Here is a 20,042-nt window from a genome sequence, read left to right on the forward strand (position 1 = left end):
CCGGTGCAGCCGACCCGGGTTTGACCACGGGTGGGCCCTGGTTGACTCCCCTGAGTCAATGACAGGTGGGGCCCAGCCCTGTTAATTAAACAGGATTAGTTTTAATTAAGTTTTAATTAAATTAACCACCCTGACATGCGGGACCCACTGTCAGGTTTGACCTGGACCAGTTCCGTTGACCTGCTGACGTCACACTGACGTCAGGCTGACGCAGTAATTGATTTTCTGGATTTAAATTAAATCAGGAAATTCCAGAATATTATTTAAACTTCAAAAATTCATAACTTTTATTCTGTAACTCCAAATTGGACAAATTATATATGAAAAATGATCAGAAAAATCCAATCTATCCATCTGTACTATTTTCATGCATGATCAAACAAGTTAAATTGATGTTTTAAGCAGAACAAGGAAAAGCACTTTAAAAGGGCCATATTTGAATTTGAAATTTGAATCCTTGATTCAAATTTGTTCAAACCCTTCTGGTTTGAGTTGCATTAGCCCAATACACTCATATTGCCATGTTTCATGCATGCATCATATTGTTGCACATTGTTTGGTGATGTTTGTGTATCGGTGCTCTCTGCGACAGGTTCTGTCCCCGAGGAGTACCGTGTTTACCCTAACGAAGAACCGTATCAGTGCATCGAACCATCAGGCAAGCAACCAACCATTTGATCATATCGATACAATCCCATGTTCTCGCTCCTGCTCTCTTTTACTGCATTAAGACAACGCGATTCAAACTGCTGTGTGCTACGGTAGTTGAACCCATTTCCTCTGCATGACCTGTCATTGCCACAGTAACTAGATGAAACTCACTAGCATGTGTAGGAGTTGATTGAGCCATATGTATGTGTTGTTCCTACCTTGCTATGCCTGCTATGCTTAGAGTCGTGTCAGGTCTGGTTCATCTGGGTGATGGGCTAGAGTGAAATGATTATGTCGGTAATGAGAGTGGTGTGGTGAACACGATTTGGTAAAGGTATCGATGAGAGGCCATGTAGGAGTACATGGTGGGTTGTTTCATTGAAGCCGACCTTAAGCACTGAGATCTGTATGCGTGATTTAAGATACAGCTACTACCATGCATTGGGCCCTGAAATATGACCCCGCTCGACTTCTTATTCACCCTAGCTCTCTGTCCAGGAGTTACAAGTAGTTTCTGGTGTTTGTAGCCTACTGGAGGCCGTGGACAGCGCTGACCGTAGGGGTGGGCTGTGATGCGGTAGGTACGTGGCCGGGTGTACCGAATACCCGTTAGGTATCTCGGGAACCCTGTTCACATCGTTCGGGGCCGTATGGGAAACCTCGGCCGGACTCCCTGCGGATGGAACCTGAATAGGCGATAAACCTGGACTAGAGGCTTAAGTGTTTAGGTAGGTCGTGGTCTACACCCACGTCGGCTTTCGCTTGAAGTCTGCCGAGCACATGTCGTGTGCAGACGCTAAGTGGTGGAAACATGTATGAAGAAGTACACCCCTGCAGGGTTATCATAATCTATTCGAATAGTCGCGTCCGCGGTAAAGGACTACTTGGTTGCCTATACAGTTCATAGACAAGTAAATGGAAACTGTTAAAAGCCTCAAGATAAGTGTGAGTGCCGAGGATGGCTGTTCCGTAGGAAGACGGAGGTGGATCCTCGGTAGTGTATTGAATTGGTGAGTAGTGGACTCGTGTGCGCAAAACCATTTCAAGTTGGAGTATCGTAGGATAGCCTAGCCACGAGTCAAAGCTGGCTTGTTGCAATAACTCCACCAACCCTTCTTGATACTATGCATGTATGTAGGATCTGATGTAAGTCTTGCTGAGTACCTTTGTACTCATGTTGCTATAATCTACATTTTTACAGAAGACGCTGCAACCCCTTCTGATGGGTTCTATGTAGACGTTGACATCAACGAGTAGGCTAAAGACCCAGGTGGTGACCCTGAGCTTGTGAAGGACCTTATAGTATAGCCAGGCTTCCCAAGCCTCTTTTATTTTACTAGTTGTCTGTACTCAGACAAGCTACTTCCGCTGCTGGTTTGTATGACTGTATGACTTGTATGTGGGGTCGTGAGACCCGTACCTTTGTGTATGTTATGTATGGCTCACTGAGCCTTAAATAAAGTACTTGTGTCATAGAGTCATGTTGTGATGCTTCGTTGTATTTGCACATATCGAGCATATTGTGTGTATGATTGAAATGCTTGGTATGTGTGGGATCTGACTATCTAGTTGTTTATCTTTAGTAGCCTCTCTTACCGGGAAATGTCTCCTAGTGTTACCGCTGAGCCATGGTAGCTTGCTACTGCTCTGGAACACTTAGGCTGGCCGGCATGTGTCCTTCTTCGTTCCTGTGTCTGTCCCTTCGGGGAAATGTCACGCTTTGAGTACCGGAGTCCTGTTAGCCCGCTACAGCCCGGTTTACTGGAGTCCTGCTAGCCCAGTGCTACAGCCCGGACCCACTTGCTGATGACCGACACGTTCGAAGCTGGGTCATGGATGCCTGTCCCTGTAAGTCTGTGCCACTTTGGGTTTACGACTAGTCATGTCAGCCCGGGCTCTTTATCATATGGATGCTAGCGACACTTTCATATACGCGAGCCAAAAAGCGCAAACGGTCCCGGGAAAAGGTAAGACGACACCCGTGGGGATACCGTGCGTGAGGCCGCAAAGTGATATGAGGTGTTACCAGCTAGATCGATGTGACATCGAGTCGGGGTCCTGACAGCGTTGGTAGCTTTAGTTGCATTAGCCCAACACACTCATATTGCCATGTTTCATGCATGCATCATATTGTTGCACATTGTTTGGTGATGCCTGTGTATCGTTATCCTTTACGACAGGATCTGTCCCCGAGGAGTACCGTGACTACCCTAACGAAGAACCGTATCCGTGCATCGAACCATCAGGCAAGCAACCAACCATTTGATCATATCGATACAATCCCATGTTCTCGCTCCTGCTCTCTTTTACTGCATTAAGACAACGCGATTCAAACTGCTGTGTGCTACGGTAGTTGAACCCATTTCCTCTGCATGACCTGTCATTGCCACAGTAACTAGATGAAACCCACTAGCATGTGTAGGAGTTGATTGAGCCATATGTATGTGTTGTTCCTACCTTTCTATGCCTGCTATGCTTAGAGTCGTGTCAGGTCTGGTTCATCTGGGTGATGGGCTAGAGTGAAATGATTATGTCGGTAATGAGAGTGGTGTGGTGAACACGATTTGGTAAAGGTATCGATGAGAGGCCATGTAGGAGTACATGGTGGGTTGTTTCATTGAAGCCGACCTTAAGCACTGAGATCTGTATGTGTGATTTAAGAATCAGCTACTACCATGCATTGGGCCCGAAACCAATGGACCCTCTCGACTTCTTATTCACCCTAGCTCTCCGTCCAGGAGTTGCAAGTAGTTTCTGGTGTTTGTAGCCTACTGGAGGCCGTGGACAGCGCTGACCGTAGGGGTGGGCTGTGATGCGGTAGGTACGTGGCACGGTGTACCGAATACCCGTTAGGTATCTCGGGAACCCTGTTCACATCGTTCGGGGCCGTATGGGAAACCTCGGCCGGACTCCCTGCGGATGGAACCTGAATAGGCGATAAACCTGGACTAGAGGCTTGAGTGTTTAGGTAGGTCGTGGTCTACACCCACGTCGGCTTTCGCTTGAAGTCTGCCGAGCACATGTCGTGTGCAGACGCTAAGTGGTGGAAACATGTATGAAGAAGTACACCCCTGCAGGGTTATCATAATCTATTCGAATAGCCGCGTCCGCGGTAAAGGACTACTTGGTTGCCTATACAGTTCATAGACAAGTAAATGGAAACTGTTAAAAGCCTCAAGATAAGTGTGAGTGCCGAGGATGGCTCTTCCGTAGGAAGACGGAGGTGGATCCTCGGTAGTGTATTGAAGTGGTGAGTAGTGGACTCGTGTGCGCAAAACCATTTCAGTTGGAGTACCGTAGGATAGTTTAGCCAAGAGTCAAAGCTGGCTTGCTGCAATAACTCCACCAACCCTTCTTGATACTATGCATGTATGTAGGATCTGATGTAAGTCTTGCTGAGTACCTTTGTACTCATGTTGCTATAATCTACATTTTTACAGAAGACGCTGCAACCCCTTCTGATGGGTTCTATGTAGACGTTGACATCAACGAGTAGGCTAAAGACCCAGGTGGTGACCCTGAGCTTGTGAAGGACCACGTAGTATAGCTAGGCTTTCCAAGCCTCTTTTATTTTACTAGTTGTCTGTACTCAGACAAGTTACTTCCGCTGCTGGTTTGTATGACTGTATGACTTGTATGTTGGGTCGTGAGACCCGTACCTTTGTGTATGTTATGTATGGCTCACTGAGCCTTAAATAAAGTACTTGTGTCGTAGAGTCATGTTGTGATGCTTCGTTGTGTTTGCACATATCGAGCATATTGTGTGTATGATTGAAATGCTTGGTATGTGTGGGATCTGACTATCTAGTTGTTTATCTTTAGTAGCCTCTCTTACCGGGAAATGTCTCCTAGTGTTACCGCTGAGCCATGGTAGCTTGCTACTGCTCTGGAGCACTTAGGCTGGCCGGCATGTGTCCTTCTTCGTTCCTGTGTCTGTCCCTTCGGGGAAATGTCACGCTTTGAGTACCGGAGTCCTGTTAGCCCGCTACAGCCCGGTTTACCGGAGTCCTGCTAGCCCAGTGCTACAGCCCGGACCCACTTGCTGATGACCGACACGTTCGAAGCTGGGTCATGGATGCCTGTCCCTGTAAGTCTGTGCCACTTTGGGTTTACGACTAGTCATGTCAGCCCGGGCTCTTTATCATATGGATGCTAGCGACACTATCATATACGTGAGCCAAAAGGCGCAAACGGTCCCGGGAAAAGGTAAGACGACACCCGTGGGGATACCGTGCGTGAGGCCGCAAAGTGATATGAGGTGTTACCAGCTAGATCGATGTGACATCGAGTCGGGGTCCTGACATTATACTCATGGTCCAGCCCACATTACACTTAGGGCTTATATAAGAGTCAATGGATACGATGATTTTGGCACCGAATTCGGCAATGAATCTGCTTTAAAGTATCCATATCTAATTTTAAAGAATTCTCTGGATACGTAATATCTGATTCCAAATTGATTCTCCTGATACGGTATAGCATATATCATGCAGATACGGATTATCCGAAAATCAACTAGAATTTTCTAAGAGTTTCAAACTGGATAATCTGATTTTTGAGTAAAACAATCCTAGCCTAATATGATAGAGACTAATTATGGAGTTATCAAGTTCATTTGACTAGTATGTCCAACTATGAACTTTATCACTAGTAGAGTTCATGGTTTAATTATTCAATTTGTATTGATACCATCTCACAAAGCTTAGATTTTAGCCTAAATCATATCTTTATTTTCTTAGCTAATTGATTCATGCAAGGCCAGAATTTTAAACCCCTCTCAAACATTGCTAGGACTATAATTACCTACCTAACAGATTGTTGATTCGAATATTTTGGTTTCCGGTCCAAGTCTGCCCCGTTTCTGCTTTGAATCTATGGCTGGTATATCTACATTCGAGTCCACAACCCATCAATATCGGCTCCGCTATGAATCCAAGAAAATAATATGGTAAAGGATATGGTATGAGATAAATCTGTTCTGGTCCATTTACACTCCAAAGGGTTTACAAAATGAATGTTCTCCTCATTATTCCCTTTGACCGCGGTCAATAGGGAGCGCACCAGACTTATAAGAGTTCCATTTTCATCTCTGGAAATAATAGTTGTGTGCCACCTTTATGGCGTCCTCTTTCATATCTCTATAATTCATACATAAAAATCATATTAGTTAGGCTCGCACATCTTCTTTGTTCAGTTGGTGTTAGTTTAGAAAATCAGGGAGCGAGTCTCATGATCTAAGAAATTCTTGTTATTGCGGATATATATGCAACGAGTCACTAAGAACACATCATTTTTGCAACACACACTTTACCAGGCTGGCAAATTAGGGTTCATGGTCACATGAATCTAATATTTCTAGCATGCAACTTTTTAGAACATTGGCATGAGTTAGATATTCATGTGTGTGTTTTGAGCCAAAACATAAAGACAACCTGGCAGAGTCACAAAATTTATCACTCATCATTATTAGTTCTTCTTGCTAAATAATCTTATTAATTGCTACAACACATCCTTGACAGCCTTAACACGTTTCTTATTCAACACTCTTTTTTGCAAAAACAAAGTACCATAATTTTTTTTGTTTTGACAATAACTTCACACCCCCCCTTGGGTAAAGCCCTCCTTGCGGCAGGCCACAACACATTCAGCCTGATAACAACGTGAAGCGGTATATGTCCCACTGAGATCTTTGCACGTCTTGGCCTCTGAACCTACAAAACAATAATCAAAATATGGTGCATGAAAACCAGATCCTACAATATTCTAAAGGGGCAAAAGAAAAGAATGCAAGTATAGTATAATTTATACTACTAGCTAGCAAACATATAAACCATACATTTAGGAAGTGCATTGTTCTTGCAGGGGATTATTCTTAAATATATTTACCAGGAACTAAATGGAGTGGCATGAGGATTAGAAAACATAGAATGATTGTCACATTGAGGGTTCCCATGTCTCAAGTAATATACCGCCAAAAGGCAAGTAAGAGAGCACACAAAAGATGCACATCCAAATGGTCTATGCCATCTCTTATAGCCATGGATGATGATATCTGAAGAAAAATAAAAGTCAAAGATATGACATATCTCGTGTCATCAAGATATGTTGGAAAAATAAAAGTCAAAGATATGGCATATCTTGTGTCTTCAATATATGTGTAACATGGTGTTGATATCTCTACTCCTAATGGAGCACTTGTTAGCCTGGTACTCCGGTTTTATTTCCTCTCACCACCCCTCCCACTGATTTTTCCCTTTCTCATTAAAAAAGCAAATCTCATTAAAGGGAGATCTTATTTTGTGCTTGTTTTGGCACGTGGGTTGATTCATTTTAATCATGTAAATAATAGGTAATTAATAATTTAAAAATCGTACCATATATGTGAGATCACCTTCCTAAAATATAAACATAATATTTTTCTTGCTAACCTTCCAAAACAAAATGAGATATTTCTCAATAAGAAATCATTAATCCCGCACATTATGTCATTTATTATTATCATTATCTCTACTATTAATTGACAATCACATGTTTCCTAATATCACAAAAATAATATATCTTTTTCTTATGGCCGTACGCATCCGCGCGCCCCTGCGGAGGGACGCCGTGCGGGACACCATGGAGCACACCGTAGTCGGGCCTGATATCAGGGCGATACTCAAGAATGTCAGGGCGTGCATCACAACGTCGAGGATGGCCATGGCGGAAGGCGGGTCATCAGACCGCCACGTACATACGTTCATTGACGCAGTCATATTATATTTCTTATCAGTCATACAGAAAGCCAGACAGGCTACATTCTGAAATCAAGTGTGTCCATTCAAATGTTTAGAAATTTGTTAAAAAATGTGTGCAAAAATACTCGGTAGTCGTTGTCGTTCGTAATAGCCATTCATGCAAAATCTCTACTCCTAATGGAGAAGTTGGTAGTCTGGTCACTGGTACAACGAGATGCTATACAAATGGTTTTTAACCCCTTTTCATGACGACATTTTGAAACCATTGCGAGACAAGTGTGGGCGATAGGGAGGGTCCTTCCCACATGACCGAGAAACCGTAGGGGATAGGGAGCCATGATGCAAACAGTTGTCCCTATAAAACTGATTATGATATCTCGAATATCCCAAATGCTCCATCCTTGCTACTTGTTTGTGCTGGCATTACCATTAAAGTTGGTATTCTATGGTGCTACGTTTACGATGTGCAGCCCATCACAAATAGTTCGCGAGTATAGAACGTGTATGATAAGAACAAAATCGCACACATTCACTTTGCCCGAACCGTATGTGATAACTAATTAAGAATATTAGCTAATCATCGTATAAGTGTGGGATAGGATTACGAAACGTCGGACCGTCGTAACAGTGTCGAACATGATACTATCGCACATGCTATTCTTTGGTGCAACGTTTACGATGCATACCACATGAGAAACAGTTCATGATTATAAATCGTGTACGATAAGGCAACTATAACAAACATTTAGTTTGCTTGCACCATTTGTGATATTGTCTAACATCACACACGCTTTGTAAACGGCAACTATGTGCATGCTTGCACACGTTTCCTCTGTGTGAACCGTGTCAGATTATGGTGTATATCACACACATTTGTGTTTTACCGACCATGTACGCCGTAATGACCAGCAGAGCGTAATTTCACCCTAATTTAATTGTTGCTATTTAAAATTGTGCCCAATTTGAATTTGAATTTGAATGTATGCTATAATTTTATTCATATCCATCAGGTTCAAACAACCAATGCATTATTCAACTCACAGGTACATATGTTCAAGAATTACATAAGCACCAAATAAAGAATAATGAACCACATTTGTATACTTGTACTATTAAAGATGGTAAAGAAAGAGGCGAAATACATTCTGGTTGCTGAACGGGGTGAAGCGGAATGCCCATATTGTGCCCTCCTCCACGCAGAAGGCACACACGAATCTATTCCAACCCCTTGGGATGGTCGACCGCCCATCCTTCACTGTCTTCATGAACACATCTAGATAGTCATCGTGTTCTGGTAGAAATACTTTAACCTTTGCATGCCCACCAATCATGTAGTTTGAGAGGTAATCATGCGTAAACTGCTTTGGGAACCACTACAAAGGAAAAAAGATCCAGACATTGTCATCTAACACAAATCATTATGGGCAGTAAAAAGAAGGATGCAGAGTTCTTACTTACCATCCCATAGTTCACTGTTGTCTTGGATAAAGTGTAAACAAATAGCTTAATTGCCATCTTTTGACCCATTTTACTGACAATCTTTATCATCTTCCTCACTTGATGCTGGTTCATCAATATCTCATTGCCCCATACGCAGAAAAGGTCGAAGCGCGGATCTTTACCAATGACATATGTATCTAAAAGCACCCAGTTAATATTAGAAGCTAAATAACAATTGCATAATGATGTAGTACAACACTCCCTCTGTCCCATTATATAATATCTTAACATCCAACATACTCACATATTGGATGAATTAACATCTTATATTATGGGCCGGAGGGAGTTTATTGCATTTTTACAAATTATTGCACTCTTCCTTGTTGCTATGTAGCCTAGGATTGCATATTTAGACATTCAGTGCAGTTCATGTTGCTATGTAGCCTCAGATATATTAGATATGGCCCTTATTAACCTACCGATAAATGGGTTACAGATACATTCAGTTAAAAGTACGTATTACCGATTAATCCCTTATCAGCCCCCGGCCTATATGGAACCAGCTACCGCTATCCTGAACAATGAGTATATATAAGCCATGGGATGAAACTAACCTCGATGGAAAACAGCAGTCGTTCCCAAAATTGTCTTGTGTAAGTACATGGAGAGGCATGTTAAGCACAACAGGCTAAACATCAACCAAATATATCCACGGCAGACAAAATAATCTCCAAACGATGGTTTATGTGTGCAGGTTTAAGCATGCTAGTTAAGGAAAACAAGAAGTGGAAAGGTGTGTTAACTGCAACAGGCCTAACATTTAACAAGAAGCAAATATAGTCATTCAAACTGGTATTGTGCCAGTCTAAGTACATTGGTTACTGTTAAATAAAAATGGAGTGTTAACTACAACATGCTTAACAACAACTAAATGTAGTCATTCATAGTGGTATTGTTGAAACTGGTATTGATGAAATTGAACTACACAGTTCATACTTGAACATATAGAACATTATGTTGTGAATAACTGGAATAAACAAGGCATACTATGAACAACCAAATATAGCATTTGAACTGGACATATGCTAACTACAAACAACCGAACAACCAAAAAACTTTAAAAGAGGCATATGCTAGCTATAACAGGCTTAACAGAAAGCAAATATATGCATTCCTATCGGTATGTTTAAAACTGGTATTGATGAAAATGTATTGCACAGTAAATAGTTGCACATACAGAGCATCACATTGTGAACAACTGAAATAAACAAGGCATATAGCAAACAACCAAATATAGCAATTAAAACTGGACATATTCTCACTACACTAAAAAAGTGACTGATAAAACAAATCATGGGTTCCCCCCTGTGAAGAGGCACGACAAAACAAATCATTGGTTTCCTCACTTGCGACGGACGGGCTTGTTCCGTGGAAAGAACATGGACCCTGGGTGGGCTCCATGTTGTCGCAGATGGGCTCCTTCCCCTTGGAAGAGAATGGCTGTAGGGTGCCCTCCTCGATGTCGTAGATGGGATCTTTCCCCTTGGAAGAGACGGAGAGGGTTGCCTCCTCGTGGTCGCCATCGATGAGGTCTGACTTGGTAGCTGTTGATCCCAAGCCAGCGCCGTAGAACGTGTCCTTCAGAAAAGATAAAAAGTGGCTTGATGGTGACGTGGAATGACAAATTCTTGACAGCGAGCCAGAGGAGATCAGCAGCGGGGCCATTGATGAGATCGACGGCGGTTGAACCCAAGCGGTTGGGGTGGGCCACTTAACATGTGACATACTCACGTCAAGTCGTCCAGGTCGATGACCTCAATGTCATAGCCGACATCCGCGACATACCCGCATAGTCTAGCCCGCTGACTGAGAGCCTGCGGCCAATAATGGTCGTCAGCTTCCTCTGCGGCCACCTTGGCAACGTCGGGTGAAGAGGCCGCGATACACCTCTTTTTGGGCCAGTCGCTCCTCGAGCTCCATGGGAAGTGTTGTCGGGCTTAGGCTGCGATGCTCTGGAGTGGGGGATGGGGATGGGGATCTATGGGAAAGGGGGAATTTGGCAGGCATCATCTAAGAAACTCAGGGCGACTAGGGTATGGAGATCGGTGGGTAAGCTGCATGGGTAAACCGGCAGATGTTGACAATGGGGGCCTTGCGGCGGCGGCGACCTTGCTAGGGTTTCGAGCGAGGGAGGGGTTGTGGTAGGGTGTGTGTATGTGTGTGTGCGCGTGCGTGAGGAGTTTTTTTGGGGGGGGGTGGAGGGGGGTGTTTGAGGAAATGATGCGGCTACTGTAAATTTTACTACGCGGGAGTAAAATGCCGGGGCTATTTTAATTTGGATGATGCATCGCACACGGTCCCAAAATAACAACCGTGTGTTATCGAACAGGAAAACCCTCGAGCCAGGCAGATATTTTTGAGGGATGTAGGCGGGAGTGGGAACAACAAACATCACACATGGTCGAAACATAATAACCATCTGTTATCAAACAGAAAAACCCTACAGCAGGGTAGATATTTTTTAGATTGCGAGGGAAGCCTCGTGGAGCCCAATGTACTGTGCTGATGTGAGTGAGTAGAGGGCCACCGGCATGGCACACGCGTAGTGTTAGTGAACCATGTCTGTTGCGTCATCCGACTTTTCTAATGTTTATAAACTTGGCGAAAACAACGCGGGAAAGGGTCAGAACACGAACACACTTGCATGTGGACCAAAAATAGGAATGAAAATGTTGGTTTGATGTTCAAATACCAAATGCACAACTTCGATGTGGCACCTGTCTCACAAAACGCACGATATTGCTTGCCCCCCCCCTCGTGTCGGCAGGAGGGGAATCCTAGCTATGAACGCATGACCCCAAATACCTAGGCCTAACATATCACCCTACCGTAATAGTAAACCTATAGGAGTCCATCATGGTCAAACCACACCCCCTTTCGTTTCCAGTGAAAGGTGGACCGTGTGCAGGCCCAGAAATGTGTGCTTCTGGCGCGAGATGGGGTGAGACCACATACAAACACATGCGGGTAGCGGAACTATATGTATGAAAAAGGTGGTGTGATATTTAAATACCCAATTCACAACTTTGATGCGGCACATGTCTCGCAAATTAACTGGACATCCCCAACCCCACGGATGATCACCTATCAAAGTGTGAAGTAGATGTCCCCCTGTCAAACACACACACACACACACACACACACACACACACACACACACACACACACAAACTTTCAGTCGGCGGGAGAGGGCATCTCACCAAGATGTATCATAAACGGACCAAGAAGAATCCACCTTGGCCCTACAACCTCTCTCTTGTTGTTGGTCAAAGTGATGTACGTCCACACGACCTCAGAGATGGGCTAGCACGCCAATAATCATGCAAGTAGCTAGTGCCCGAAGATAACCACTGCATGCATGTGGCCCAAACGTATGTATGGATATGTGTTGATGTTTGAATACCCAGTGGAACAAAATTTTGATGTGGCACCGTGCTTTGGAACGATAAATCCCCACACGGAGCGAGGATTAGTTAATGACGTGTTGTATATATGTATGTCACACCACACTTCAAGCCATGATGGGAATTCATGCATGCATGTGTATGTATACGCTCAAACTTATGTCTGGAATCTCACCATGACCTACTACGATAACATGAAACAAAGAAGAAGAAGAAGAATCCACCATGGTAACATATATATCTCGTTGTCGGTCAAAGTGATCATGGATGTACATGCAGGCCCACAAATATATAGGCTTGTCGCTGATAACCACGTGAGGGAGAGTACCGTTCGAAGACAACCACTGCATGCATATGTATGTATGGAGGTGATGCGTGCATCTTTGAATACCATGCACAACATTGATGTGGCGCGTTGCATCGAAAATCGTACAGTCCCCACACAGAGCGAGACCGGATCATGATGTGTCGTGGTGCACTGCCCCTTCCCCCGCTGCCCACTTCGACTTGGTGGGAGGGATTCATGCGTAGACATGCATGTGCTCAAACTATACCATGTCATCCCAGAGCATGACCTATATATATACCGTAATATATAAACCAAAAAATAATCCCGTCCAAAGTTAAATTAACCTCTGTCGGTGTCGACCAAAGTAGTGATGGACCAAGTGGGCCCATAGATGGAAAGCATCAATCTCATTGATAACCGCGTGAGTGGGTGCCAGAGGACAGCCACCATTGCTTTTCATCTGGGCCAAACATATGTATGGAGGTGTGTGTGTGGTTGTGATGTTTGAATATGCAAAATGCACAACTTTGATGTGGCACATGCCTCGAAAACCATAAAGTCCCCACATAGAGCAAGCTAGGTTCATGAAGAGTAGTATATATGCTTGTCCCCTCCCCCCTCTTTCGACGCATACTATATGCTCCTTTCGTAATACAAACCAAAAAGAACCCTCCTTGATGGTGAAACTAATTAACCTCTTCTGATGTAGGTCAAAGTAATGCATGCATGGACGACGACCTCGCGGGCCCACAGATGAAAGCGTCACGCGTGATTGTCCTAGGATAACCACTGCTTTGCATGCATGTTGCCCAAAGAAGTGTTATGTGATTTTTGAATAGCTAGCCAATGCATAACTTTGATGTGGCACATGCCTCGGAAACTGAAAAGTCCCCACACTGAGTAAGGAGTGTTCATGGACACGTATGTAGTACTAATATATATATAGGGTGGGTCTATTACGATAACACCCCTTAAAATCTTATTCTAATAACACTTGTTGCTTATTCTGCTAACACCTCCCACCACCGATTCCACCCTGATCTGAAAACAAAAGGAGTCAACGCACTTACCCCTCTCCTCACACGTTCTGTTCATGCCCGATCCCCTCCTTCCCACCTTCTTCCTCCTGCACAGCCTCCTCCCACCTCCCCTCCACCTTCCACTGCCGGCGACGCCAGGGGCTCGTGCCTCCGATGCCAGAGCCGTACTGCCGCCTGTCTATCTCTTTTGCCCTGCCAACCCACCACCCCGGAGCGAGATGCGCGCGGCTCCCCCGTGCCCGGCGACCTTCCCCCGCCGGCGCCGCCCTCCCCCGATCCACTTTCTTTCCCCGCTGGCGCCGCCCTGCCCCAATCCACCTTCTTCCCTCGCCGGTGTCGCCCTCCCCCGATCCATCTATTTCCCCTTCCCTAGGCATCGCCGAACTTCCCCTCGCCTCGATCTGCAGCGACGCAGACGATTGGTAGTAGGGCGCGCCGCCCTTCCCCTCCCCTCGAATTTTTGGGGCGCCAAGACCCAGCGCGATCTCGGCGGCGCCGTGGCACAGCCACTGTCTACCGGCGGCGACATGTCCCCCGAGCTCCCCCTGCCTCCCTGCGGTCATCCTCTTCCTGTCGGGATCACCGCCTCTTGATGCCGACCAGGTCGAGGAGTTGTCCCGCAGTGGTGGCCGCCAAGGCTTCGCCTCCTCTGGATCCGGCGGCCATGGCCTCCGCCGTCTCATCTGCTGCTTCCCGCGGCTGTAGCTCATGAAGAAGACGGCGACTATGGTGGCGACGCCTCCCGCCCAAGGAGGAGCAGGGCAGCAGTGTGGGGGCGAAGGATGGCGGCAGGAAGGGCGGGCCCAGATGCAGGGTGATGCTGCCCTGCGTTGTCGCCGCCGGTGTGCAGTTTAGCTCTCCCTCCTCACCCATGCAGTTCGCCCCCTGCATGCTGCTGTTTTTTTTTTTTTTGAGGTGCTGCTGTTTGTTTTTGGTCAACAACGACTCTGTCCACAACACAGTGCAGCTCGCCCGGCAGTGCAGCTCACTTCATCGGTGTTTTTTTGTTCAAATGCAGGTCACTTCGTCCACATTGCAGGTGCTTCGACGGGCGACCTGCAGTTCGCCCAGCGGCCACCACGAGCCCGCGACGTCCGACATGCTGCAGTTTTGGGTTGATGTTGAATTGAACGGCGCTGAAGGCCCCGTGCAGTCTGGTGTGGCGTAAGCATGCAGAACGGGCGGTGGCGAGGTAGCTCCTGTAGTTCCTGTATGCGGCGTGTGCGGTTTGTTTGCAGCCCATGTGCACGATGCATGCAGGTCGTGTGTGTGTGTGTGTGTCAATGTTCTGTTCGCTGGGAAACTACAGAAGAAAAATGATCAATTTTTTAAGTTCACTTTCTTCTTGAATGTGTGAGAGAAAATGTAAAAATTTATTTGTGTGAGAGAGAAATGTCTCTCGCGCGGTTCGTGTGTGAAGTTTTGTATGTATTCTTTTATTTGTAGAAAAGGTGTCTGGTTCATTTTGTGGTGGTTGGTGCTTCACTTTGTGAAAAAAAGAGAAAAAAGTAATTCCCATCGGAAACAAAAACATCAGAGGCACCACTTGGTAAACAGAAAAGTGCCTGGTATGTAAATTTATTAAGCTCACTTTGTAATCTCATGTGGCTCATCTCTCGATAGTTTTGCGGTCCACTTACGCCCGACGTGAAGCTCACTTCGTAATCTCACGCGTCTCACCTCTCGATAGTTTTGCGGTCCACTTATGCCCAATGTGAAGCTCACTTTATAATCTCATGCGGCTCACATCTCGATAGTTTTGCGGCCCACTTAAGCCTGGTGTGAAGCTCACTTCATAATCTCTTGCGACTCATCTCTTGATAATTTGCGATCCACTTACGCCCGATGTCAAGTGCACTCCACTTCCTCGTCCGTTAAACGTATGCTTGAAAAAAAGGAATAATGTAGTTCGCTTGTCCGTCTAGTGAGTGCGGGTTTCAGTCTCAAGCAATGCGGTTTTCTGTCAGATGAAGGTCACTCATCGATTTGAATGTCGCGAAAAACAGAGTATCCGCGTTTCGGTAATTTAAAGACTGATCTTAAACCGTAAGTAATTAGAGAGATTGTTCTACATGAAAAAGTTGCATCTCGTTGATATCGTTCCAACGATGTATCATTTGCATCATTCCTACGAGCGGTTTGAAAGAACGGCCGCTGCCACTCGTTGTCTGTCGCACGATTTTTGAAATTAACTTAAAACCGTAATTATATAAAAAAAACATTTCAACATATGAAAGTTGCGCCTCATCCATAGCTTTCCAACAGCATATCATATGCCTCGTTTCGACAAATGATTGAAAAACTGGAGTGAAAACAATACCGAAAATTGCAAAAATTTCAAAAAAAAAACGAATTCCATGATTTAGTAAATTTGAAACTGCTCTTAGACCGTAGAGAATTTGTAACATCCCAAATTTTTAATTTGGAATGTTATACATTAGATCATAATTGCATATCATATTTTATTGGATTTTTGGCTTGATCTTAGAAATTCTACGCAACTCAAGGACCCACGGAGAGAGTTGCGGATTTCGTTATTTTCATATTTGAGTTTTTTCAAATTTTGAAAAGAGGATCATTTGGTTTTAAGTACTTTTCTTTTCTAATATTTCTAAAATAAAAATATATGAGAGGAGATAATATGACTTCTCCAAAATAAATGAAATATTAGAGAAAAAATATTAAAATCAAATAAATATTTCATTTGGATTTTATTGCAATTTTATTTGAATTAGAAAAATTACACGTTTTCAAAATTGCATTCTTCGGCCATGAAAATATTCATGTTGTTCTAAATATTTTATTTAGACGGTGAAAATTTGTTTTGGCATTTTTAGATTTTTATTTATTTTTCTAAGATTTGTTTTCGGAGGAAACAAATTTAAAAAAAAATTGTGCGCGCCCGACTGGGCCAGCGGCCCAGCCGAGCCGGGCCGGCCTCGCCTCGCCCCCGCCCGACCGACTCCGACCGGAGTCCGGCCGGAGCACGCCGCCGCCGCCGAGTCCGGGGAGGACTCCTCCTCCTCGCCCCTTCCGCAAGCCGCCGGAACCCCCTCCTTAAATACCCCACCCTGCCGCCTCTCACCACCACCCCGCCACCGACGCTGCCGCCGCCTCGTATCAGCACCACCGCTTGCGAGCCATCGCCGCCTAGAGCCCCGTCGCCGTTGCCTCACCGCCGCCTCGGATCCCCGCCGCCGCCTCACCCGCCCGACGCCCCGCTGGAGTGCGCCGCCGCCGCTGGAGTGCGTCGCCGCCGCCGGAGTGCGTCGCCGCTGCCGGAGTGTGTCGCCGCCGCCGAAGTGCCACCGCCCTTGCCGGTTTTCGCCGAGGTAGCCGCCGCGGTTTTCTTTAGAAAACCGTCGGGTTTTTTAGAAATCGCGATTGATATTTTATATAGATCGGTTTTATTTTTTCCCGGTTTAGTTATTTAGCGAACGCCCGTTCGTTCGTTCATTTTAACGAACGACTTTCACCCGTTAGCCGCAGACAGCGAACGTTCATTCGTTAGCCTGTTCGTCAGCTTTTCTTTTTCCAGTGTTTTTTCGCGATTATTTTCGATCGTGATTTCTACCCTAATTTTCGTTTTAGTTTATCTTTTCGCTCGTTTATCGGAATCAGGCGATTCAAGCACCTAGAGTTTCGTCTCGAAGCCCTCATTCTGTTTAACCAACTTAAATAAGTTTTTGCTACTATAAAATTTGACTTAAGTCCAGATTAGTAAATGGAGCTTGTTTTTTTGCAGTTTGAGTTTCGTTGCTTCGCTTGTTTTGATTCTTTTTGCAAACCGGAGTTCTTAAGTTGAACTTTCTGGTTAGATCTCTTACTTGAGTTTTACCCGTGCTTCTAGTTGAGTGCTTATAGTATGCTTGTTTGTTTGCGATAGAGTACTCGGAGTGCGAAGCGTGCTACTACGAGTTTCTAGGTTTCACGGATCATCAGGAAGGCAAGTAACACTTTGATCATACCTCTTTACTACCCAGTTTTATTGCATTAGATCAATCCTCAAACAATTGCATGGTTAGGATCTAATTAACTTGTGGGTTTTGGGAAGTAGTACCTATTGTCCTGTTTATTATCAAACCTTTGGGAGTTACTTCTTGTTGCTTATATTGCTATGCTATGCACATAGATATTGATTGGGTTAGTGTATCCATGATAGATGTGAGTAATGTTATTTAATGGTTAACTTAAGGTGGCTACTTTAATACACCTCTGGGTGGATTGAGGCACCTGGGGAACCCAGTGTTGCCTATTTTTCTTGGAAATCCCGGGGTACCATGTGATTCTCCTATGGACCGCCACCCAGGCTCAAAGGGATCATAAGATTATTTATGCTAGAAACTTCCGTGTGCAGCCACAAGCTATTATGGGCTCTAGCATAGTTGAGTAAGTTGCAAGACCTCTTTTGGTGGGCTAGCAGATGTAGGGGAAAGTAGGTGTAGCTGTCCACCTAGAGTAAAGAGTTATTGTTTCAGAAAGACTGTGTCTCATTTCTCCAACCATGGATGTATTCGAGTCTTGTGGGGAAAAGTGCGCAAACCTCTGCAGAGTGTATAAACTAATCATGGTTAGCCGTATCTCCGGTTATGGATGTTTTGAGTATCTAGTTCTTGGATTATCATGTGGATCTCATCACTCTTAAATACAATTCGATTGGGTTTAATGATGATGCTTAATTGGGATTGAGTTGGGTGAACCTTCTCAATGTTTAACAAGCACCATGATAGTTAAATAAAATTTGTTCCTTTGTTGTAGGGGAAATTGGCTTTATGCAAAATTGTAACCATAGAGCTTTCCACCAGCCATATATGCATGTAGTGATAGCATTATTCTGTTCATTTCTCTCTTGTGTTACATTGCCAGCATATTCCATGTGTTGACTCGTTTCGGGCTGCAATGTTCATGTTGTAGACTTTTCAGACGACGAGTAAGGTGCCTTAGGTCGTGATCTTTCACTCAGTGATGCCGTTGGAGTTGATGGACTCACTTTATCTTCCAAGCCTTCCGATGTTATCGTATTTAGATGGCCTTAAGCCATATTTATTGTAATAAGTTCTCTTTTGAGACATTCGATGTAATAAGTGTGTGATTGCTACTCTGTTCTAAATCCTTCAAGTACTATGCGTGTCAGCATTACCGATCCAGGGATGACACTGATGCACAGAGATCAGACTGTTTGAGGTCTGGTCGCTACAAGATGGTATCAGAGCACATGCTGACTGTAGGACACGACCACTAAGCTAAAGCCCTAGATCACGACGTTCTTCTCATTTCTGACTCCTCTCCCTTTTTCTACTCTTTAGGATGGCGTATGCAAGGAACAAGTTCGCGCAACCGGATGAAGAAACACCTTTTGGACACCACTTGAAGGAAGTTACTAGATACCTGAACATCGGGATACCAAGCTTCACCGGGACCTACATCACCACTTTACCAGAAGAGGAGCGTTGGATGATTCGAGTTCAAGTTCTAGGAAGGACGTTCATGCCAGTCACTGAGCCCATAGAGTTTTCTTTTGATGCACCAACCTGGAGTTTAGCAAAGAGCATGGCAGCCCACATCACTATGGGACGCATTGGAGAAGTTTACCACAAGGATCTTAAGGATACTATCGACCAGATTTGTGGGCGCCGAGATGAGCAATGGGAGATGATTAGCACCAGGAAGGATAGATCTATTGCAGCTTTCATCTAGGAGTTAAACCAGCACATTTGCCGCCAGGAGAACCAGATGTGCGCAGGCATGATAGATCTGAAGAAGGCAATGACCAGGATCACAGAGCTGGAGGAAGAACTCAAGTCTACACGCGATGGATATGAGGAGGAAATGACGATACTCGTGGAGAAGAATGACGATCTGAAGAAGAAGCTAGGAATATTCATGGGAGACCCTGCGCCAGGAGGAGAGATGACGACGATTCCACTTGCCCGGAGAACTACATCATCATCGATGACACCGACTCAGACCCTGACGATAGCGGTGATGACTTTTTTGATGAAGCTGGAGCAGATATCATGGATTTTTCCACCGATCAATTTTTCTAGTCGGCCACCATATCAGTAGTAGTATTTCCCCATGTATATAGTATACTCCGAGCACTTTTGTAATGATAGTTAGACCGATGTAGTCCCTTGTTTGAAATTGATTGAAGTGATATGTTTGTGTTTGTCTCATGTGCATATGGGTAGTGTTTTCCCTCTAGATCTATTTCTATTCTATTTTCTCATCTTTTCTAAACCCATCAGAAGCCTCCGAGACGCGACAATGGATTTGCTTTCCCACCAGAGCTCACTCAATTGATCTAGCAGCAGAATGCATTGATGCAGATACTAGTCTAGAATCAAAATCAGGGGAACAACAACAACAACAACAACCAACCAACACCACCACCTATTGATCACTTAGCCCGTTTCTTGAG

General features: G+C 44.8%; 2 long non-coding RNA genes across 2 annotated transcripts; one reads left to right on the top strand and one right to left on the bottom strand.

The window, feature by feature from the left end:
• Window positions 1–6,089: 6,089 nt before the first annotated feature.
• On the bottom strand, window positions 6,090–6,652 carry LOC119367503. The gene is made up of 2 exons (XR_005176331.1): window positions 6,538–6,652; window positions 6,090–6,362 (listed from the first exon to the last, which is right to left on the bottom strand). It is a non-coding gene; the product is annotated as an uncharacterized LOC119367503 (long non-coding RNA).
• A 6,982-nt stretch (window positions 6,653–13,634) lies between these two features.
• On the top strand, window positions 13,635–15,087 carry LOC119362943. Its single transcript, XR_005173687.1, has 2 exons — window positions 13,635–14,536; window positions 14,640–15,087. It is a non-coding gene; the product is annotated as an uncharacterized LOC119362943 (long non-coding RNA).
• The last annotated feature ends 4,955 nt before the right edge of the window (window positions 15,088–20,042 follow it).

The sequence above is a fragment of the Triticum dicoccoides genome, chromosome 2B (genome assembly GCF_002162155.2).
Source record: "Triticum dicoccoides isolate Atlit2015 ecotype Zavitan chromosome 2B, WEW_v2.0, whole genome shotgun sequence".
Taxonomy (NCBI): domain Eukaryota; kingdom Viridiplantae; phylum Streptophyta; class Magnoliopsida; order Poales; family Poaceae; genus Triticum; species Triticum dicoccoides.